Source organism: Berghia stephanieae, chromosome 1 (assembly GCF_034508935.2).
Source record: "Berghia stephanieae isolate SIO BIC M18660-M18661 chromosome 1, UCSD_Bste_1.3, whole genome shotgun sequence".
Classification (NCBI taxonomy): domain Eukaryota; kingdom Metazoa; phylum Mollusca; class Gastropoda; order Nudibranchia; family Aeolidiidae; genus Berghia; species Berghia stephanieae.
Window position 1 is genome coordinate 96169330 of NC_088360.1, and position 8225 is coordinate 96177554.

The following is an 8225-nucleotide window of genomic DNA, read 5'->3' on the forward strand; positions in this document are numbered from 1 at the left end:
CTTGGAATGAGATCACTTGGTTTTGTCCTGGCCCTGTTCAGAGTCCTGGCTGGGAGGGAAACAGTCAAATGCATAGTTATTGTTTTGGGAGCTGATATTTTTTTTCCTTGTAAATCATCTCTCTGTTATGTATTATTATATTTGTTATTTTGAATGTATAATGTAAGCATTTGAGTGTATTCCTCTTTGTTGGATTTTGTGCTTGTGTCCGGATGAGACTTAAAGGTGATCTCAAACTAAGTACATTGGTGGTATGCTCTTGGATTCTACATCTGATCCCTATTTGTTCCTAGTTCCCCTTTTGTCTTACTTTTTCTTGGGTGTTTTAATTGTAATTCCAGAACTTTTTACTATCCCATTTTCTTCTTTTTTACTGGCGCTGATATAACCTAAATGTGTTGCAAGCGCCGTAAAACCCTTAAAAACAAAAACAAAAAACAAAGTTGAGTACACTGAAATGACTCTTGACATATTTTCTCACCATCCTTTGGTGTAAAATGAGTTAGTAGCTAGATGGCAATATCGTTGTTTCTGTCGAAAAATGTTTGTATTGACAGAGCTTTTTTTTATATTTATAAAAAGAAAATGTTAGTGTTGGCAGAACTTTACAAGCAGCAGTGGGGTATTTTAACATGCAGGGACGAGGGGTCTCTCTTACTGTGCATTCTACTCCCCCCCCCCCCCCCCCCCCCCCCCCCCCCCCCCCAAACCTTTCCTTTCCACATAATGTGCTCTTGGAATCCACATCTGCTGCCTATTTAAACTACAGTGTATTTCTCCTGTGTCTTAGTTTTTCTTTGGTGCTTTATTTGTACTTCTAGAACTTTTTGATATCCCATTTTCTTCCTTTTTACTGGCGCTGTTGTAAGCGCCGTAAAACTCTTAAAAACAAAAACAAACAATCATCTCACTGTCATGTTATGTACTGTTGTTATAATTTTTAGTTTTGAATCCTGATATAATATCGTACTTTGTAAGCAAATTGATAGATTGCCCATGGAATCCTCAGTTCCCTATTTGAACCTATCTATTTTATTAAACTTTTTCTTTGGCGCATTAAACGTCAGATCCACAAACCCCCCCCCCCCCCCCCCCCCAACCCCTTTCCCCAATCAAATCCTTTTACAACGACTGGCGTTGAAATATCCAAAAAGAACTTAAAGCTTTGGTGGGGTCTTCTGACTTCCCATGGTGGACAGAAAGGTCAGTCTTGAAGTGTCTTCTTTCCATCATTTTATCTATTTTTCCTTTCCATATTGCTCTCTGTCTCTGCTCTATATTGAGATTGCTCATTTTTCCCTGGCCCTGGCTGGGATCCTTAGCTTGGAGGGAGGCTGTCAATCTTTTTTTCTTTTGGAGAGGTGATATTTTTTCCTTGTAAATCATCTCTGTATGTCCTGTTATAGTTTATTCGTTTTGAATGGCACTTTGTAATTGTAATCATTTGACTGGATACTTTTATAGCGGGACAATTTACTTGCGCCTGTTTTTTTTTATAAAGTCAAAAATAGGCACATTGATAGATTGCTCGTGGACTCATCCTTTCCGTATTGAACTATTCCCCTTTGCCTTCGTTTTTGTTTATTTCTATTGTTCTTCTAACTTCAGGTCTACAACTTTTTTGGTATCATCTTACTTTTTACTGGCATTGAAATGACCTAAAAGTGTCGCAAGCGTCGTAAAATCCCCCAAAACTGACAAACAAATCACCTGATAGAGTTGCAAGCACTGTAAAACCTCTATTAATAAACCCCACGAAAACCTGATGGGACTAGAAATCCGTTCATTGTATCATGTCTACTAACTGGTCACGCTTAACATCGCTTGACATTGTTGCAAGACGAGAGACATCGTGTTGCCGAGTTCTGAAGCCACTTCATTTTATTTTATTTTATTATATTTGATGGTTATTTTGCTTTTAATTAGCTACGTATTTTCATAAATTAGTTCATGACAGTGTATAAATCTGTGCTAATATAACGATGAATGATGTGTAACATGATAATTTCCATTCAGGATCAATAAAGTATATCTTATCTTATCTTATCTTATTAGAGACACGTGGCACCACAAAGCATTGCTATAGACAATGGGTATGTAGTATGTTTTGATACAAATACAAAGCCCTTCTTTTCATTCGTGCTATGTGTAGAGAGTGAGATATGGATCACTGCCGACGTGTGCACCTAGGTCACTGCGCATTTGATTTAAAATTGAATAGGTCAAGGACATTCCCGTTCCCAACCACCATCTGTTTGACAATAGCCCTCGATAGGGGTGGTAATGTATGTATATATTGAGAGTATGCGGTTAGACTAAGGGAGTTAATTTTGTGACATTTTACACGGTTTAGTCCCTTGATTGAAGCATAGATATCTATCTATCTATCTATCTATCTATCTATCTATCTATCTATCTATCTATCTATCTATCTATCTAGCTAGCTAGCTAGCTATCTATCTATCTATCTATCTATCTATCTATCTATCTATCTATCTATCTATCTATCTATCTATCTATCTATCTATCTATCTATCTATCTATCTATCTATCTATCTATCTATCTATCTATCTATCTATCTATCTATCTATCTATCTATCTATCTATCTATCTATCTATCTATCTATCTATCTATCTATCTATCTATCTATCTATCTATCTATCTATCTATCTATCTATCTATCTATCTATCTATCTATCTATCTATCTATCTATCTATCTATCTATCTATCTATCTATCTATCTATCTATCTATCTATCTATCTATCTATCTATCTATCTATCTATCTATCTATCTATCTATCTATCTATCTATCTATCTATATCTAATCTATCTATCTATCTATCTATCTATCTATCTATCTTCTAATCTATCCTTTATCTATCTATTCTATCTATCTATCTATCTATCTATCTATCTATCTATCTATCTATCTATCTATCTATCTATCTACTACTACTATCTATCTATCTATCTATCTATCTATCTATCTATCTATCTATCTATCTATCTATCATCGTCCGTCCGTCCATCCATCCATCCATCCATCCATCCATCCATCCATCCATCCATCCATCCATCCATCCATCCATCCATCCACCCACCCATTCACCCATCCATCCATCCATCCATCCATCTATCTATCTATCTATCTATCTATCTATTTATTATATTATTATTATTTATTATTATTATTATTATTATTATTATTATTATTATTTATTATTATTATTATTATTATTATTATTATTATATTATTACTATTAAGTCATCATCATCATCATCATCATCATCATCATCATTATTATTATTACTATTACTTATTATTATTATTATTATTATTATTATTATTATATTATGATTATATTATTATTATTTATTATTATTATTATTATTATTATTACTATTACTATTACTATTATATATTATTATTATTTTATTATTATTATTATTATTATTATTATTAAATCATTATTATTATTATTATTATTATTATTATTATTATTATTATTATTATTATTATTATTATTATTATTATTATTATTATTATTTGATGATGATGTTTGATGATGATTTTTCTTCTCTTCTTCTTCTTCTTCTTCTTCTTCTTCTTCTTCTTCTCTTCTCTTCTTCTTCTTCTTCTTTCTTTCTTCTTCTTCTTCTTCTTTCTTCTTATTATTATATATTATTATGATTATTATTGTTATTATTATAAATATTATTGTTACTATTATCATAATAATAATAATAATAATAATAATAATAATAATAATAATAATAATAATAATAATAATAATAATAATAATAATAATAATAATCACCATCATCATCATCATCATCATTATACAGTAATGTGTATTATTGTAGACTAGTCTGATATAATCATAGTGTGTAAACGGAAGGAATAGAAAGGGCAAACCTTTGTCTGGTCACAGATTCATGGCATTACTATCATCGATTGCGAGATGCATTCAAAGAAAACATGAAAACGAATTATCAATGGGCGAGATCTATTGAATTTGCATGTCGGAGGTGCACAGTACAAAACAAGTGTAGTAGGATTATACAAATTAATGATATAGCCACGTATTAGGGCCTATAAAAACCGTTAAAAATACCATAGGATGCAAAATCCTCTAAAGTTTTGTTTAAAATTTTCCATAGCTATTTCATTTAACAATTCGAGGCATCTCAGTTATAGTTTGGGCTTGAAAGAGTAAAATCGAAAGCGGATCGAGAATACTCTTCAACAGTCGTAACGTCACTTTCTTCCTAATGACGCATGGTAACTCAGTAACACTGGCTCTAAACAATCGGAACAATGGCGGACGCCCGAATGAAATATTTCCCCGGCGAGCATAAAAGCGTATCCAAAGGAAAAAAAAAACCCTCATAAATTTGATAATGTTTTGACTATTACACATTCTGATCACAAGGCATATGAAAAGTTCTAGCCAGCATGAAGAATAAAAAGTAATGATTTTCTTTGTTAAGAACCAAGATGGCCGCCGTTACCGGGCGGCTTGATATCAGACTACTGAATCCAATTGAAAAGGCCGAGAACTCGGCCCATTCGAAATCAGCTGATTGTACCGTAAGCTGACTACTATTAGTAAGTACACAAAACCCAAATGCGATCTGAGTTTGTTTTTTGTTTTTATTTCTTTAAAGCGGTACCTTAACTGTTAGGATCGTTACCTGAAATCAGGTACTGAAACAGTCGAGTGCTAAACAGAACAAAACGTTAGATAATTTCCTATCCTTTCCCCCCCCCCCCCCCCCCCCTTTCACAACCAAAAAAGTGCCTACTTAACAATTCACACGATCATGAAAGTAAGCAGAGTAATGTATTCAATATCGCCGTAGTAGGTACAATCAATAAAAGTGTTTGTATTTGGGGGGTTGAGCGTAGGACTGAAAACACATGCACTTTCTTTTGGCGCAGTTTTTGGGGAAGTGTCGGGCTATGGGTAAACGAAGGCTATGGCATATCCAATAATCTTTCTTTTTACTTGCGCTGAAATGACCTAAAAGTGTTGTAATGTAAGCACCATATTGCCCTTTTAACAAAAACATGGTTCTCTTTCCGCTGGTGGCCAACACACAACCTTATGCGCTGCTTTAAAAGCTAATACTGGGTGGGGTTCCTGACCTCCCATAGAGGGCAGGGGGGGGGGGGGTACATACTGTGTCTTCTATCCCCTTATATCTGTTATCCAACATGCTTTCTGTGTTTGTCTTGGAATGAGATTACTTGTTTTTTGTTTTTCCTGGCCCTCGTCGGAGTCCTGGCTGGGAGGGAACCAGTCAAATGCATAGTTATTGTTTTGGGAGATGATATTTTTTTCCTTGTAAATCATCTCTCTGTTATGTATTATTTAATTTTTATTTTTAATGTATAATGTAAGCATTTGAGTGTATTCCTCTTTGTTGGGTTTTGTACGTGTCCGGATGAGACTTATAGGTGATCTCAAACTAACTACATTGGCGGTATGCTCTTGGAATCTACATCTGATCCCTATTTGTTCCCAGTTCCCCTATGTCTTACTTTCTCTTGGGTGCTTTAATTGTAATTCTAGAACTTTTTAATATCCCATTTTCTTCCTTTTTACTGGCGCTGATATAACCTAAACGAGTTGCAAGCGCCGTAAAACCCTTAAAAACAAACAAAAAACATTAAAGCTAATAATTTATGAATATATTATATATTATATCTAGACTATAAACTTTGTTCTCGGCTTCACCCCCCCCCCCCCCCCCACTCCCTCCCCCACCCATCTTCCTTAATACCAGACCGACGCTTTGTGTTATAGAAGTTATACTATGGTACAACTTTAAATAAACAAATCTCGAGCACATAACATACCGTCTCATAACATATTATATTATTATGTTATCAGTAATCTCACCTACACACTTGCTAATGGAGGGCTACAATTATTTGAAGTGCAAACACACTCTCACAATTTTTACAATCAAACAGACACATACGCACACAAATATGCACAATTGCACGCTCGCTTGCGTTTAAACTGACCTTAAATTATACATCATGTATCATACATGAAACACCCCTTTCCGTAAAACTCAAACCGTTACAGAAACGCGGACGGACAAATCAAATCCTTTTTTTTTTTTAGCTTGGGCAACCGAAGAGTTTCTGCAATGACAGAATTTATGAAGGACAACAAACAAAACCGAAAGGATCTGCTGACCCGATGACGTCTTCGCCAAACAAGCAGCTTCGAATTGCGTCGTGGAACGTTCGCACCATGTATTGGCCTGGAATCATCAGGGCAGAAGATCAAGGGGAAGGCCACGAGGAACATGGAGAAGAATTAAAGAAGCTGATATACAGAGAAGTGATAAGACATGGAATGAGATAAAAACTAAAAAAAAATCCAGGAAACAGAAGAAAAAAACTCGACCTTTTATACAGCGCAATATCCACATAACGTGCTCAAAGCGCTTTACAAAGGGTTCCTGACCAACAGCAGCACGTGGCATGGAGAACGAGACATTGACGCCTGTTAGGCGATATTACAAATTTTTCCCGACAGAGACAACACTGTGGGCGGCCAGGTACTCATTTTACACCTGAGTACGGTGTGAGAATGAGTAAAGAGCCTTTTCCAAGGACTCAATTATGCGCCGAGCGAGGCTCAAACCCAGGGCCTTCCGTTCCGAAAGCGACTGTCATACCACAAGACCACATATCCCTACAAAATAACGTCAACATTTACTATGACGACACAAATGAGGGATATTGACGGACACAATCATTAACGAAAAGGTGACAATGGAAAGGCTTCGGACGGGAACAGTTCAGACAATGGACGTTTCGGGTTGTTAAAGTATCCATTCAGACCAACCACCAAAGGATACAGACGCTACAGTTTTTGATATATCTTATTTTATTTGTTTTCAATGTCCTCTTGTTTATTGTTTTGCTGACGAAGGGTTTGTACCCGAAACGTCCATTGTCTGTACGGATCCCACTCGAAGCCTTTCCATTTTCACCTTTTCATTAGCATTTTCACGATTCCGGGCTTCAGGCCGCTCTCGACAGAATCATTATTGATAATATTAATTAGGGTAGCGCCGACGTGTATATATATATATATATATATATATATATATATATATATATATATATATATATATATATATATATATAATATATTATAATAATATGATGTCTGTAACCTACCGTAAATCCCTGCCACCCATCGTAATCATATTATAATTTATTAACCATTAAATATAATTAGATGTTAAATGTTAAATTCTCATTATGTAAAGATAGCTTAACTGTCAGTTGATGTTTGACATGCAAATGTAATAACTATAATTATTATGATTATCATGGAGTTACTGCTTCTCCTTTTACTGATTCTCCTTGCCTTTGGTCGGCAAATAAAAGCTATTATGATGTTTCGCTCAAGGACGAACCGATGGCGAAAGATAAACTAGAAGTGGCTCTAAGACCTTTATGTTTAAACTCTTAATTGAAGGTCTTTGCCTCGCACCAGGTCCCTCCTGTCAGTCCTGTCAATCCCTCCTGGTCCTGAAGCCTGAACATTCCCTGTCAGCCCAGAACAGTCCCTGACACCAGAACCAACCCTTGAACTTGCTGATGCAGACCCGTCGTTAGAAGGGTACCAAACAAGCAAGCCGGATGGATTAAAGACAAGCCAAACGGGCTTTTACCATTTCCAAATGTATCACCTGCTGGCACAAATGATTAATTAAATAAATAAATAAATAAATTTAAAAAATAAATAAATTAGATCCACTCAACTAGAACCATTCTTCCTGATATTAAATTAATACAGGAATAAGAATTAACTTGTCAAATATGTACATCATCCATTATCTTCATTCTACCTTTCACTCATTCTCTCTTACTTTTCCTGAAACATCTAATTAAACTTTTGTATAGAATTGTTATTATTGTATTGGTTGTTACTATTGTCTTGACTCACTTGTATTAATACAATTAGTTATAGGTATAAGGGACCCCAAGGCTATTCTTAATCATCCCTAGATTAACTCTCACACGTTCCATAATAGAGATTTCGATCACCGGTGATCGATGGACACGCCCCCTTTCTTTCCTCTCGTTTCGCTTTAAGTGCGCTTTATAATATGCCCCCAAATGGCGATTTTTATAATAATTTACTTAATTTTATACAATAAAAACTACAAAATCTCTAAGAATAT